This window comes from Hippopotamus amphibius, chromosome 13 (assembly GCF_030028045.1).
Source record: "Hippopotamus amphibius kiboko isolate mHipAmp2 chromosome 13, mHipAmp2.hap2, whole genome shotgun sequence".
NCBI lineage: Eukaryota > Metazoa > Chordata > Mammalia > Artiodactyla > Hippopotamidae > Hippopotamus > Hippopotamus amphibius.
Genome location: NC_080198.1, coordinates 18,482,629 through 18,497,781, shown reverse-complemented (window position 1 = coordinate 18,497,781; position 15,153 = coordinate 18,482,629). Strand labels below are relative to the sequence as shown.

Genomic DNA, 15,153 nt, shown 5'->3' with positions numbered 1-15,153 from the left:
GCGGGCGTGTGTGAGTTTTCTGGGCGCCGCGGTGCGGCGGCGGAGTGCCCCCGCTGCCGACTTCGGGGCACGGCGTGCGTGGCACCGGAGACGCGCCCGGCCGCGGGGCCTAGGGCGCGGGCGTCCCCGGTCATGCCGCCGAGGCCCGCGGAGCAGCCCCGGGGCACCCACTCGCGGAGAGCGAAGGGGAAAAGTTTGCTCCAAGTCCAAACTTTAGGCTCCAGAGGCACCCGGCGCGCACCCCCTCCCGCCGCGGACCCGACCCCGGGCCCCGCGCCCGCCCGGCTCCTCGGCAGGCACCCCGACGCCGGACGCCGAAAGTTGTGCCAGACGGCCTGGGCGTCTCGATTTCTCTCCCCGCGGCGACCGTGGAGAGCGCAGAGCGACGCGTGACGGGGCCGAGAGGAAGGCGAGACCGTCTTCTGCCGCCGCCGCCGCCCCCCCCCCCCCCCATTTGACTTATAGAGATACACCCGAGAGTGCGGGCGCCGCCGGAGTCCCCTCCACCCCCGCGCCGGCCCGCAGCCCCCACCCATCCCGGAGCGCCGGCCCCGAGCCGGGGGAGCAGAGAGAGGCTGCCTCTGGGGAGGGCTGGGGGAGATGCACGTGGAGCCGGGAGATGGAAAGTAGTTTTTTTTTTCCTTTTTTCTTTCTTTTTTTTCTTTTCTTTTTTCTTTTCTTTTCTTTCTTTTTCTTTCTTTCTTTTTTTTTTTTTTTTTTTTGTGGTTGTTGTTGTTTAAAGTGGTCGGAAACAAGGCAGGAGGCGGCTTGGGAAAAAGTGGAGCAGAAATGGAAAAATACAAACTCACCCGCTGCAAATGGTCTCTCGGTGCAAACTAAGGTGTTTTCGGGCCTTTCCCCGCGCGCGCCCACTCCCGCCCGCGCGCGCACCCCCGCGCACACACTCACTGGCGCACACACGCGCGCACACACACGCACTCCCGGGCGAGGGCCGGGCCGCCGCGAGTACAGCATGCAGCCGCCACACAATAAATAACAATAGATTCCTCCGCTCCGGACTAGCTTCCCGGAGCCCAGCCAGCGCCGGCGGCGGCAGAGCCGCAGACGGCGGCGGGCCGGGGGCGCTCCCTAGCCGGCCCCCCGGCCTCCGGCCCGGGCCCCTTCTCCACCTCGGGCACCCCCACGCCACCCCTGGATGCGCGAGCCGCGTCGCCCCCTTGCCCGAGCCCCTCGGGCGCTGGTGCCCAACCCCCCGCCTCCCCCGGCCTCCCGGAACAAATAAATAAATAAGGCGCGCGAGAGGCCACCACGTCGCGGAGGGAGATGTTGTTATTTTTTGCTGTTGTGCGTCCCTGACGTCACATCCACCTGCTGGGTAAACAACAAGGCTCGCAGCAGAAAAAAAAAAAAAAAAGAAGGAAAAAAATCGCAGTTGCCAAAGGGGGTGGGGGGCAAGGCGGACTGGGGGCAAGGGGAACAGGGAGGTGGGAGTAAGGGGTGTCCAGGCTGGATGGGGAAGAAGAAGAGAGGGAGGCAGAGCCCCGTAGACCAGAGAGAGAGAGAAAGGCAACGCCAGAGCAGTCCCTGGCAAAAGAGGGATCTGGCGAGAAAGAGCTGGAAAATAAGGGGCATGGGGGAGGGGGATTCCTCAGAAGATGGGGAAAGGGGCGCCCGTTCAGACACCGGAAAAAAACGAGAGGGAGAGTGTTAACAACTGGGGACGAAGATGGGAATGCGATGGCTATCTGCTTGGTTTCTGAGCTAAAAATACAGAAGGAAAGGGAGAGGATAGACAAGGATGTGAGTTTCCTCCAGTTAAAAGTGAAAGTGTTTTGCCATCAGTGACAGTTGAAGGAGGGGGAGGGGGGGTGATTTTTCAACCCCCTTTCTCCTTCTCTCCCGTCCTCCCTCGGTCTCTCCTCTTTCTTTCTGCACTTTGTCCAATGAAAGAAGGCGAGTTCGGGAGGTGAAAGTTCAACAGAAGGACAAACCCCTGTTTGCAAGAAACAGAAACCCCGCCAGCGAGCGTTTCCCCCCCCCGCCCCTGTATTTCTGAATCAGGAGAGTGTAACGTGGGACGCTTTTCCCCCCCTTCCTTGTCAGAGTCACTGCAGGAATGTGTAGTTAGATCCACTTTAGGCGAAAGTGGCTGCGTCGGGCGCTGTGTTCTTGCCACGGTTTCTCTTAGGAAAACGCCCAGGGGGCTAGCATGTCAATCAGTTGTTTAACACAAATTACCTGCTCTCCCAGAGATCAGTCACAGGCAAAAAGCTTTGTACAATTCTTTGAAAAGATGAATTTTTTTTTTCTTTTTGCTGCTTTGAAGTTCGGTGGAATTTAGAAATTGGAAGGAGCAAATTAGGAGTCTGAATGAAATGTTTTGAAATATACAGATACAGGTATAAAACAAAAGACTTGAGCCTTTCTTTTACCATTATCAACACAAATAGAGAAGGAAGAAGCCTTTCTGTTTCCAAAGTGTGACTTAGAAAGATATATGGCTCTGTGGCTCGTTGATACTGTTAACAGAAATAATTTTTTTCAAACCCATCACCCCAGACGCTGCCAACCTCCCAGCATTTCCAGTTACTGGCTAGGTGGGGTACCAGGGCGACTCTTTATGAGGATACATTGCAAGCCACTCCTGTGGATTCCTATAAAGTACTTGGGGGTGGGGAGACGACGGAAGGGGTGGGGAAAACCGGAGGGGGGCACAAGTACTGTCCCTTTGGTCTTGAGACCAGCGCAGCTGTAAATAATATCCTGAAAAAGTTATTACAAATTGTTTTGGATAATGTCTTCTCACAAATATTTTTAAGCATTCATTTACAGAAGAATTCTAAATCTCAATTTCAATAATGGCTTAAGACTACCAATTTAAAATTGTATCTGTTTTGCAAGTAAAAAAAAAAAAATTCACTCATGCTACAGAATAAAGCCAGAGACAGGGAGACTGTGCTAAAGTAATTACAACACAGTAGAATTCATGTTGAATGCACGCTGTGTACGATTCCAGTCTATCCAGGCAAAACTATCCATCAGATCTCTTAGACTAGAATCCAGATAAAGAAAATGCATTCTAGTTTCTGTAGCACCTCCTAACTTCCTAGAGGCTAGGGTTGTGTTGTCTGATTCAAGATGTTAATTAAGACATGACACACCTACTATGTTCTAGACCATATAGTAGGCACTGAGGGATGCAAAAAGAAAGAAAATTCCTGCCCTTGAGAAGCTCACTGTCTACAGCTGTCAGTAATAACATCTAATATTTATTGAATGCTTACCATGAACTAGACAATGATGTAAAAGCTTTATGTCAACTCAGTTAATACTCCCAACGACACTTTAACATGGCTGGAAATTCCAGGTGCTGAATTCACATGGAATTAAATGGAAATCTACAAAGTAGCCGTCTATGGGGGGGGGGTGCTGTTGTTCATTTCTGCAGTGTTTAAGCTAGATATAACAGATATAACATGTTACAGTATGTGTCCGGTTGCAGAATTATAACTCAGGGGAATAACAATTTATTTCAATGTGACAAATTTATGCATTGACTGTAAAGAACAATTCATGCTCTGATCTTGCTTTTCAGATCGGACAGTGAGTTTTTAAAAAAATTATTAGTACTTCCATACTCAAAAGATCTTTAGATTGCCACTGATCTTATTCTGCATTTTAACTGCCTTCAATTCTACATTCCCTTGAAAGCGGGGGCGGGGGGGGGGCAAAATCATATTGGCAACAAGTTTTGCAGACAAAAGGAAATCCTGGTTGTAAATCTCATGATATATTGTACCCAATTTTGTATATAATACTGTCTAATGTGCCGCCTTATTAAAAGAATTCCATGTCCATTTGGCTTATATTAGAGGGAAACTTAACTGCAGTTTAACATATAGTTCATTTTTAACACTGTCACGTTACATTCATAGGGAGCACATTTTAATTTCTTTATCAGTAATCAACTGGAAGTTTCTTTTTGTTAAATTAAAGCAAGAAGGGTTTTTAAATAAAGGGCATGGGGGTAGGACGCCACCTTTTGGTGGTAAAACAAATAGAAATTCCTTTTTTAAGCAGATGTTCCTGACATAATTTCATTTTTAATTACATCAAGGCAAAAGTACTTGTCCCTATTTCGTTATATTTTAAGTAATAGAAAAAACTGTAAATTCAAAATTAGCAAACTATAGTTAATTGCGGCCAAAATTTCCCCGAAGGTATCAGAACACTTGCGTGCCTTGTCACACACTTTTAATTATATGTAACACCAACTTTGTTCTGCAAATGCTGTGTCAATGAATATATGCATATTTGGGGAGGGGACAGAAAGTGGAGTGGACATTTACCACTTAATGAGATACCTGAACCTCTCTGAAGTTTAGAGTTAAACAAAAACTTTAAAATCTCCCAATTCAGTGTTTAACTACAGTTACCATCTTCCTAATTGTCACCATATCTATGTAACATAATAGTTCTTAAATAATATACTGCACTCATTGAAGTAGAGTTATGGCAACTGTACTAGATATTTTCCTGTAAAGCAACCTATTTTTATGTTATGTTTCTATTACTGCACTCAGTGGGAAATCATATCACCCTCCATAAATTAAAAACAATCACAGTAAAAACAAAGTTACTGATTTCTCTTTGTTAGGAAGAAAGTGGCCAAAAAACTAAAATTAAAACTTAAAAAAGTTTTTTAAAAGGAAGAGGGGCAAGTCCTGAAAAGCGTTAATGACATGAGTGTCAACAAAGAATTGTTTTCTCTGTGTTGCTGTTGTTGTTTAAACAACCGGAAGGATAGAAAGTGATTGCAAAGGGAGTAGAGTTCTCAATATGTCATTCAGTGTTATCTAATGCCATCCCGGTGGCAAGACTCCTACACTCTGAGAAACAGGCATAACCAAGTATGTATATCGAATTACAGATTAGGAAACTGAGGCCCAGGGAAGTTACATCGCCGTCCAAGGCCAAATAATTGGTTAGTGGCTGGACAAGGATTACAATGCAGGTGTCCTGACTCAGTGCCCTTGTGTATTTCCATCTCACATCCTCCACTTCACCAAAGTGATGTGTCACCTTATTGGGCCTGCCTAGTTTCTCAGAAACAGCCAACCCACATATCCCTTTACAGACAGGAGAGAAACTGAGGCCACAGAGGATCAAGATCAAGGTCCCCCCCCCCCCCCGCCAACTCACCCTCTCCTCTCCCCCAGGTGTGGCAGACATCCAGGTGTGGATAAACACCGTGAAGAAAGGAGGAAAGGTTGGCCGGAGAGGAGGGGAGGAGAAGAGAGAAGTGGGGGGGGGGGGGGGGGAGGGGAAGGGAGAAGTTAGTCAAAGTGGTCAGAATTCCCTACATGAAAGCTCCTACTCCTAAGTTTCCTTCCTAGAAGAGAAAAATGGCTAATGAAAATCAGGTGTTTCACAGTACGTGGCAAGAGAAAGGCATCCTCTGTGTTGTGACGCAGCTGTATGCCCACACCAGAAAGCAACAGAGGATCTCGTGTTTTAAAGTACGGTCAGCGCTCGGTATCCGCTGATTCTGCCTCTGCGGATTCAACCCACTGTTTAGGGGATTCAGGGGGTTTGAATCCGAGGATGCAGAACCAGCGGATACAGGGGATGTACAGTAAGGGACTTGAGCATCCGCAGATTTGGGGATCCGAGGAAGGTCCTGGAACCAATCCCCTCGGATACTGAGGGACAACTGTATGCAGTATTATCAGGCACTCTGACACAAACCACATTTGATAACTGAGAGGCTTGAGAAGCGAGTCAGGAAATGGTGAAAGATCCCAGCTTTCAAAGGGGTTTTCCCCAACGCCAAAACTTGTTCAGCATTAAAACTAGAGACAGTAACTGCATTTTTTGAGGTCTTAACCACAGAGGGGGGGCCTTAGTTACAGCGATTGCATTTCCTGTTTTCTTTTAAGGGTGCAGTTCTATGAATGTAAATAAACATGGCCTGCAGATATTTTTTATGTTTTTCTATATCGGTGCTTGTGAAAGAGATTGTTGATATACACAGTGCACAATAAAGTATTCAGCCAAGTACCTCCACTCCAACAAGCTATTCTGGTGCCTTAGCCCCTGAACATTCAGAGTGCAACGTGTTGATAATTTGGAGATACTCAAAGGGAGTATGAGCAGCTCGATACTACCTGCCACAGCTATAAGAACAATCTATACCCTTGCTATACAACATGAGATGTGCTGGCCTGCAGCATGGGCGCCACACTTGACAGTGTGTTTAAAAGGCAGAATCACAGCCCATTTCCTACACCTACTGAAGCAACATCTGCATTTTAACACAACTGCCCAGCTGCGTCTCACACACACTCAAATTTGAGATACACAGATCTGCAGTGTGCATGGCCTCTTATACAACAGGCACCATCTCAATAACCTTTAACGCCTTCAGCTACTTGACAGATAGTCCTGTGAGGTGTCCGCCATACCTGGTTCTCCAAGCTGGCGTCTTTTGTAAACTTTGTTGGGTTCTTGTGTTTCCACCACTTGCAAAGTTAAGCCACTAAATCACCTGTGTAAACCATGATTAATTCCTCTGACATTAATAGCAGGGTGACTTCTCTTGTCTGTTACCCCAAAGAGGCTGCTAATTGCCCTCCAATTGTTTACCTTTGTGTTGTTTTACGAGTGCTCAGAGAAAGATGGAAGATATTCCCCACCCGGCCAGAGACAAATGCCAGACAGGTTTTGGGAAGGTTGAACACATGCTATGACTACACCTTGTTAGTAGAAGGGCTTTGCTTTCTTGGTTTTGTTTTCTTTTTTATGGAAAGGATGACGCCTCCATAATTATAGGTGTTGCTATTCAAAACCCAGAATGCTTTCCAAACCACTGAGGGGACCACACCTCCACTGGCCCATGAGCCATCCTGCTTGGATTCTCTTTCCAGTTCTCTCCAGTTTGTAAAGATACACCCAAGCACCACTAGATTTACATTAAGTATAATGATAGGAAGGGGGACCCCATCCAAGTACGCTTGCTTCCTGAATAAACATGAAGGACTCATAGGCAGACCTCACAGCTGATGGTTAATGTGTTATCTGTGAAGTTCTCAAAGACGGCAGTCACCTCACCTTCCTAGCAAAACAACAGGTTACTTTTGTAACCCCCCTCCCCCCAAAATAATTAAAACTATTGTTTTTATACTATCCTAAGGCAGTATAATTAAGTCTCTGAGTAATTGTGTACCTGAATGCAAAATAAGATTGCACATGTAAAGCAAAGTTCTGATTATAATCTCTGTGCAGTGTCTTAGTAGCCACAAGTGCCAGCTCCGTTTTACAATAGGCATTGTTCTGTAGGGCTGGAGACAACTGTGTTTGTATGAGAAGGAAAATGAGGCAGATCTACTCACCTTCAGGAACAGGGGAGCTGTGAGTTCCAAATTATGGAAGATTTTTTAAGGGACTGCCCCATACTAAACATGGGGGTATGCTGACATTCCTGTTATGCTGAATTTGGGATTTGGGTTTTTTTTTTTTTCAGTAGTATCTATAAAATAGCTATCAAGTGAAGATTCCTCTTCATCCCCCCAGGATGTTCATGAGCCATTGTTAAAATTAAAAAGCCTTACAAAGATTTAAAATCTGATATCTGCGAGGTTAGTATGAATCCTATGGTAATGGATTGGAGTTGAAGGTTTTTATAAGGACAGGGCTCTAAAGTATGTGGCTCTGGGCTGATGGGAGCAGAAAGAATAGGAGAGGGTGGATGCAGAAGAGACAGGACAGACCAACTGAACTTTCTGCCCTGGCTTTCTTCATGACAACAGCGGGAGAGTAGTAATAATGGAGGATATATTTATATAAAAATATAAATTTATTTTTATAAAAATATAAACACATTTACAGATAAATAGATACAGAAATAAATCCACATGTGTGTACGCCTGAGTTAGTATACATACGTATATTTCCCAGTTCTGTCCATTGAGAATGGCTAGCAGTAGTGATACCCCAATAGCAGTGAGCACACCTAGTACCCAGACCTTGGTGTCTAAATACCTTTCTCCAATAAAACAAATCAGAAATCTCTGGAGAACTGGCTAATCCCAGGGGTGGGGTAGGGAAAATATAAGATAAGCCTGGAGCATCTTGTGCCAGAAATTGCTATAAGAATCATTAAAAAAAAAAAAAAAGGGATGGGGTGGAAAGAGACTTACTGAAAAAGCACAGGAGCCAATCTGAAAGAGCTCCCCAATGCCCAAAGTTGATACATCGTGAGCAAGAAAAGAAATAACAATAGTATTGGATTATAACCCAAAGAACAATAGTATTGAATCATTACCCAAAGAAATAGCAGTATTGGATTATAACCCAAAGTATAGGATTATAACTCATGTATATAAATATACAAATATGCCATACTGACATATATATACACACACATTTATACTGTATTTATATATACTCACATATATGTGTGCAGATAGATAGATAGATGGATAGATATCTACACACATAAATAAATGGGGAAATAACTCTTCCTTACAAAAGATTGGTGGGGCCCAGGATTAGTATTTTACGTTTTAACAGGTGATGCTAATACCACACCCTAGAGAACTCAACCAGGCAATTTAAATTATTGAAGTCGGTTCTGTGTAATTAGGGAAGCTTGGGGACTGTGGCAATATGAGCACACAGGACTCAACTGAAAGGGGAAGAAGTTGATTGATGTCCCCCCAGAGCAAGCTCAGGACAGAAAGAGCTTTTGAATTTTCAAGAGAGGCAAAAAAATCCAGATCTTTCCCCAAACAGTCCTCAGTTTTAAAATTCTAGGTGGGCCAATCAAAGCACAGCTTCAGGGAACATCAAGGCCACAGGCAGCTCCTATGTGACTCCCATCTTTGGGAAAACTCAGCCACCACGTCGCTTAGGATGACAGCGTTTGTTTCTTCAGTGAGCAAAGTGGAAGCAACCAGCAGAGAAGGGAAACTTGGAGAGTGCTTTAACTTATTCTTCAATTCCTTCCCAAACATTAACTAGTCACTCCAAACCTCCTGGTGAGGAAAGCTGGCTTGCATTCTGAATCGTTCCTCCATTTGTTAGCAAAAGTCACATTTTGAAAATATCCAACAGCCAAATGCCATTATTTAGAAGGTGCTATTTTTAGAAGGATTCTTTGTTCCTCCCCAGAAAAGTGAGTTCAAAAGTTTTACTAGGATATTTCATTCAAGGAGCCTAGTGCCAGGGAGACCTCCTATAACCATTATTATTAGTACTCTCCCTCTGCTGTCATGAAGAAAGCCAGGGCAGAATGTTCTACTGGTCTTTCTCTTATCTATTCTGCATCCACTCTTTCCTACTCTTTCTGCTCCCATCAGCCCTGAGCCGCATACATTAGAGCCCCTTCGCTTAAGGCCGATGCCATCCAGCCCAAGGAAGACATGTAGTAAATACAAACAAGGTGGTAAATACCTTAAAAGTAGCATTAAAAAGCAGAGCAGGGGGCAGGGGGCACCTGGAAAGACAATACAGAAAAGAGTGGGTTGCCCATGTGCCTCACTAGATACGTAAGATTTCTATATATGGAGCTGGGAGAGCAGAGTTGCCTTACAGGTGAAAATTCAGCAGCAGCAAAGGTGTGGAATCTGCAACACCAGTGACAGTGGTTCCCAAACTGCTGTGCGTGGAAATCATCTGGAGATCTTAAATAAATAAATAAATAAATAAATAAATAAATAAATAAAAAGCTGACGCCAGTTTCCAGTCTCAGATATTGGGATGTAATTGAAATGGAGTGTGATCTTGGCATGGGGAGTTTTCAGTCTTCCCAGGTGATTTTCAGCAGCAATGTTTGGGAACCCCTGACCTGAGGTGAGTCTGAGGACAGGAGTCACAGCCAGCTCTGCCAGCCTAAGCGATCTGGGGACCACGATTCAACGTAGACACTGGACTTCCACTCTGGCCAGCATCCTTATCTTAACGGAAACCAGCTGATTAAACTAATTCCCCAAAAGGGCCTAAAATACTCTTCTTCGCTGTGGGCTTCAGACCTCATGCATCAGAATCACCTGGGAGTGATTAATGTAAGGACTAAGGGCGGGGAAGGTTAATGCAAGGATTCCTGGAGCCCACCTCAAACCTGCTAAAGCAGAGTGTCAGTGAGGGGCTGTGGAAACAAGGCTGTTTTAGAAGCTCACCGCCTGGTTATGATATGCAGTGAGGTTTGGAATCCTTCCATGGGGATTTCCAATGGTTACCTATCCTGGGACTGTTTCCATTTTAAAAGGGAACCTTTAAAGAGGGCAAGACATAAAACAAAATAACAAATGAGGACATAATGGCCTTATAAAAGATTCCTAGAAGTTATGGAATTTAACTTCCTCGATTTCTACAGGTGAAAACAATCAGAGAAAGGTCAGTTGAGATGCCTCAGAGCTTAGGAGGATAAGGTCTTGCTTCCTGGGAAAGGCTTGGGCATCAGACATAGATGGTTGGAAAACCCCAGTGCCATGCCTACCAGCGTGTCACTTTGCGCAGGTTCCAGAGCAACCCATGTGCTCCTTAGCAGTAAGAACTGCACACGTCTTACAAGGTTGCTGAGGACGGAACAAGAGAACACACGCGCAGCGCTGAGCCCTGGGTGGGGTGCAGTGTAGTAAATGCTCAAAGCGTTTGGAAGCAGCAGAGCTCGCTTGGAGACCCAGGAATCCTGACTCTGTGGGGGCCTCTCCAGGTTTCAACTGAAGGAATTCCAGGTCTTAGAGCTCTGATGTGGAGGAACATTTGAAGTCTGGGTTTTCTCAGTGTCTTTCAAATCATTCCACTTAGGCTGCCTGCTCCATCCACGTCTGAAATCAGGTCTGCCTTCAAATTACTAATTCTTGATGCAAGAATAAGATGGGGATCATTTTTTCAAGTCAGAACAGGAAAGCAGAAACAGAAAAATGAAGCTGAGTAGGGTTCCTCCAAATCAGGGTTTCTTTACCTGGGCGTGATTGACTTTTGGGGCAGGATAATTCTTTGCTGGGGGTGGAGGGTGGGGTTAGGGAACTGTCCGATGCATTGTAGGATGTTTCACAGCATCCCCGGCCTCCGCCTACTAGATGCCAGTGGTACCCACCCACTTCCCAGTCAAGACAGCCAAAAGTGTCTCCAGACGTGGTCCAGTGTTCCCTGGGAGGCAAAACTGCCCTCTGAGGAGAATCGCTACTCCAGGTACCCTCAGGGCAGAAAAGGCAGGACTCCCTCTGGGTTACCAACATTCCTCTCCCTGCCACTGCTCTTTATCTGAGAACTTCCCCCACAAGGAAGCAGAAATCAGTCTCCTTTCTATGGGTAACTGAGTAACCAAATCGTTTTTGTTTTTTTTTTTTTTTTTTTCCAAAACAGAGGGGCTCAGGATGAGGCTGTCTGCAACTCGAACAGATCTCCCGGTGGGCTACACAGCCATGCTCAGTCACCACCGACCTCTTTCTAGTTTCTGACAAAGCTGCTGGCAGCAAACCTCGTTCCATCGTGATGAAGCAGTCTTTAATTATTAGAGTACAGGACTCCATAAACAAAGTCAGATGTGTGGTCAGCCTCCTAGCTCTCAGTCTAAAAACAAAACCCGATAAAGGAAACGGTGACGGATAGAATCAGAACTCGAGGTTACTGTCTCGTAAGATGATGCACGGGATTTAAATTAGGCAGAACCTTCATCTGGATGTTCTAATTAAAGTTCCCCTTCTGGGAAGTCCAAGGATATTTACATCTGATGTGCAGGAAGCTACAGAACACAACCAACAGTTTATTATTTGGAGGGGTCAGTGACTGTCACTAAGTCCCCCATTTCAGTATGAACTCATCCATTCTCTCCGTGGCTCCTGAACAGCTTATGTAGTCCAGCTTGCTATTTTAACGATCGATAATGGAAACGTCTGAATGATTACTAGATTCATAGCACAATTTGGAAAAAAACAAGTATTTGTTTCCAAGACTTTTGCTAACCTTGGCATCCTGATGGTTTCACATCTAACATGACTGACTCTGGAGGAACCTTCTCTTAAGGAGCATAAGTGCACATCTGCCGGGGCCCCTCCCTCACACACGCAAGCCTGATGTCAATTTCATTCACTCATTCACACAACAGATATTCACTGCTTGCTATACTGTGTACCAGGCACTGCATGAGACATTAGGGAAGAGGAGTAAACAGATGAAAATCCTTGCCCTCACGGAGCTTACGTTTCAGTGAATTTCTCCGTGAATCATGTGTAATTTTTCAACTGAACATTTTTTTAGAAGAAACTAAAAGCAGTAGCTACCAATATAAATGGACCAAATTAGCCAAAAGGATGTCTTTTGTTAGTTATCATTTAAACCATAAGACAATGCAAAATAAAACTTCCGTAGCTTTTGAAACAGTGGGTAAAAATAGAGAAATAAATGAGTAATAATGGTAAGAGAGTCAGTAAGAACCTACCACAAAGGTATCTGAAGGTTGATCTACCAACAGTGGAAAGATCAGGCCACTCTATATATGTATCTGAGGTCCCAGCTTAGCTAGAAGAAGGACCACAGGTCCTAAAAAAGAGTCAAAAAACCAAATGACACCCAAAATTTTGTACTTAGGGGGAGGGGGAGAATGAGAGAGCAAGAACTCATCTCTTAGTTCCGAGGAAGCTGTGGCATTCCACTGAAAAGAGTTCGGGGCCCAGAGAGAAATGGTGGAGGGAAGATCATGATTCTGACATACCTACAAGATTCCAATTGGCACAGCGCAACCAGTCTCTCCTCCAGGCAACAGAAAATAACCTCTTCTGGATGCTTGTCTTAGGACACAGAACAGCAGAAGGTAGAACAGGCCAATCAAATCTTCTTTCCTCCTTCCAGCAGGTGCTTGGGCAGCATGAATCTTATGCTCCAGGGGAACAAACTGTGCATTTTCTGGGTCAGTATTCAGAAGTTAGGATTTCTGGAGAAGAGATGATAATGGTCTGTATAATTTATGTCATTGTCCCCAAGGAAGCAGAAGCCTGTGTGCTCCAAAAGCATCAAGCATGGCTGGCCTGCTGTTTGCCCGCTGGATCTCTGTGCTGCCTCAAAGGTCACGTGTTTCCGAATGTTTGGAAGTGTGCTACCCAGTTGTTTGTTTGTTGCTATCTTCCCTATAAACAGTTTGGTCTCCTTCTGGGGAAAAGAAATCATGTGAACAGAGCAAAGACACACACACACTCTCAAAAATGCTCTGCTCCCATATCCAATAAAGCCAGATTTTTCTAGGGCAAAGAGAATCTTAAAGGGGAAGACCCTGGCTTCTCTCACAGTTTTATCTCACCATGAGCACAGTGATGTGTTTTTAAAAATTATAACAGCTCTTGGTTAAGTGTCCATGTGAAAATGGGCTTTTCTGGTTTATGATGAAAGAAAACATAGTTTAGATCTCCATCCTGTCTCATGTCCTTACAAATTCCTCTCTCTAAAATTCACCTATGTCAGGATTGCGGTATTCAGGATAGCATTACTTCATGCCCGTTTTATGTATTGATGGTACAATTATTTCACGCCTGTTTTGCTGTGCTAGGAGCACTGGAGCCTTCAACCTGCCTGGCATGCTCTTCTTCCTCAAGATCTTTGCATGGCTAGATCTTTCTAGCCTTCGGGTTGAAGTTGAAATGTCACCTCCTTGGAGAAACCTCCCCTGACCTCTTTCAGAGACAGGCCTCTCCCTCCTCTTCCTTCAAAATCGGTATCTACAGTTCTGACTTGTTTCTTGACTTATTTATTCATGTACTCCCTGTCTCCTCTCCTAGAAATAAGCTCCATGAAGCCAGAGATCTGTCTGTTTTGTGCCCTACAAATCCCTCAGTGGCACAGAGAGGGCACTGAAATATCTGAATGAATGAATGACCAAACGAATCAATGATCAAGTGATGAGATCACCCTGTCATCGGAAGACCCCATCTCTTTTGGCCTTTCCTTCCTCCACTATAAAATAATGATAATGACACCCAACTCAGAAATGAGAGATTCAGACAGAAATGAAGTTTCCCGTTACAGGAACTCCAGAGACAAGAATGCGATGTACTGACCAGGAGCTCAGGGAGGCCCTGGAGAGAGCTGAGAGGAAGTCGCTTGTGGGGGAGCCGCCCACACTCGGGATCTCCACCCACGTGGGACTCCACCAGCGCCCAGTCCTGCATGTCAGATCTAATAGACAAAGTAAAACCTTGGGCCTCTGGTGACCTTTATCTCTCCTAGCTCAACATACATATTCACACGCGTTCTTTTACGGTCAGTTTCACTCAGAGCCCAGAATCACGAAGACCTCTTAATTGTAACAGCAGACACAAAGGCATCTTTCAAAGGTATTTAAAATTGGAAACGTATGCCATAGTGAATAAAGCCAGGCAAATATCATATTCAGAATTGAAACCCATGATGGAGAACTATAAAATAATGCAAATGAATACACACACACACACGAATTTATGCTTCGAATGAATGCAGGACACATGAAAGCAGCCACCGTGAGGATCTGTACTTATTCCGACAATGATTCCATTCAGCAAACCGCACTTGGATTTCCCTTTTCGGAATTTCCATGAGAAAACAAGGCATAGGTTAAAATATTGCCTCTTATGGTACATTTTATCTACGTCGCTCTCTGTTTGATTTTTGCAAATGACCAAACAGAAATTCAGAGCATGCCTTGGGGGGCAATCAAGCAGGTAATTCCTGGCGGGGGTTTTTGTTTTTTCTTAAATAATGAAGCCTAGTTTTCTTGTCTGGTTCAGAAAGTAGCTTTAAAGGCAATAATCCAAAGTGAAAGTTAAGAGAAGATGTTTCACTGGTAGCATCTTTGAAACAGCATGTAATTTCCTAAGGTTGGAAATCTTGAAGGACAACATTCTTTTGGATCTATAACATGTAATGTTTATTTAAAAATTCCATACAATTACTTTCAGAACAACCTTATATGGGAAAAGCAGCTTACAAATGTGTACAACCCCCACTTCTAAACAGCTACGTGTTACATTAAGGGACTGTATGTTTCCAGTCTGGTAGCTAACATGAAAAAAATCAAATATAATTCCTGTTGCTTTTCAATCAATCATAAGCAAGATCAAATAAATAGGAGGTAAATTGCTGTAAACATAATTAATCGCTTGTTTTATAAAAGTCACAGGACTGCATAATTATAACTTTGCTTCTTAGTACTTTAAAAAA

At 44.6% G+C, this 15,153-nt stretch overlaps 1 protein-coding gene across 6 annotated transcripts in view; it reads right to left on the bottom strand.

The window, feature by feature from the left end:
• The window catches only part of FOXP1 (forkhead box P1), a 595,386-nt gene extending 582,578 nt beyond the window's left edge, over positions 1 to 12,808 (bottom strand). For 4 of the 6 annotated variants that reach the window (XM_057705387.1, XM_057705385.1, XM_057705384.1 and 1 more), the window contains exon 1: positions 810 to 949. The gene's annotated coding sequence lies outside the window, so the exon portion shown is untranslated. Of the gene's footprint in view, positions 1 to 809; positions 950 to 12,679 lie in introns of those variants that run through there. The other 2 variants (XM_057705386.1, XM_057705388.1) reach the window with 1 other exon arrangement.
• Between the last annotated feature and the right edge of the window lie 2,345 nt (positions 12,809 to 15,153).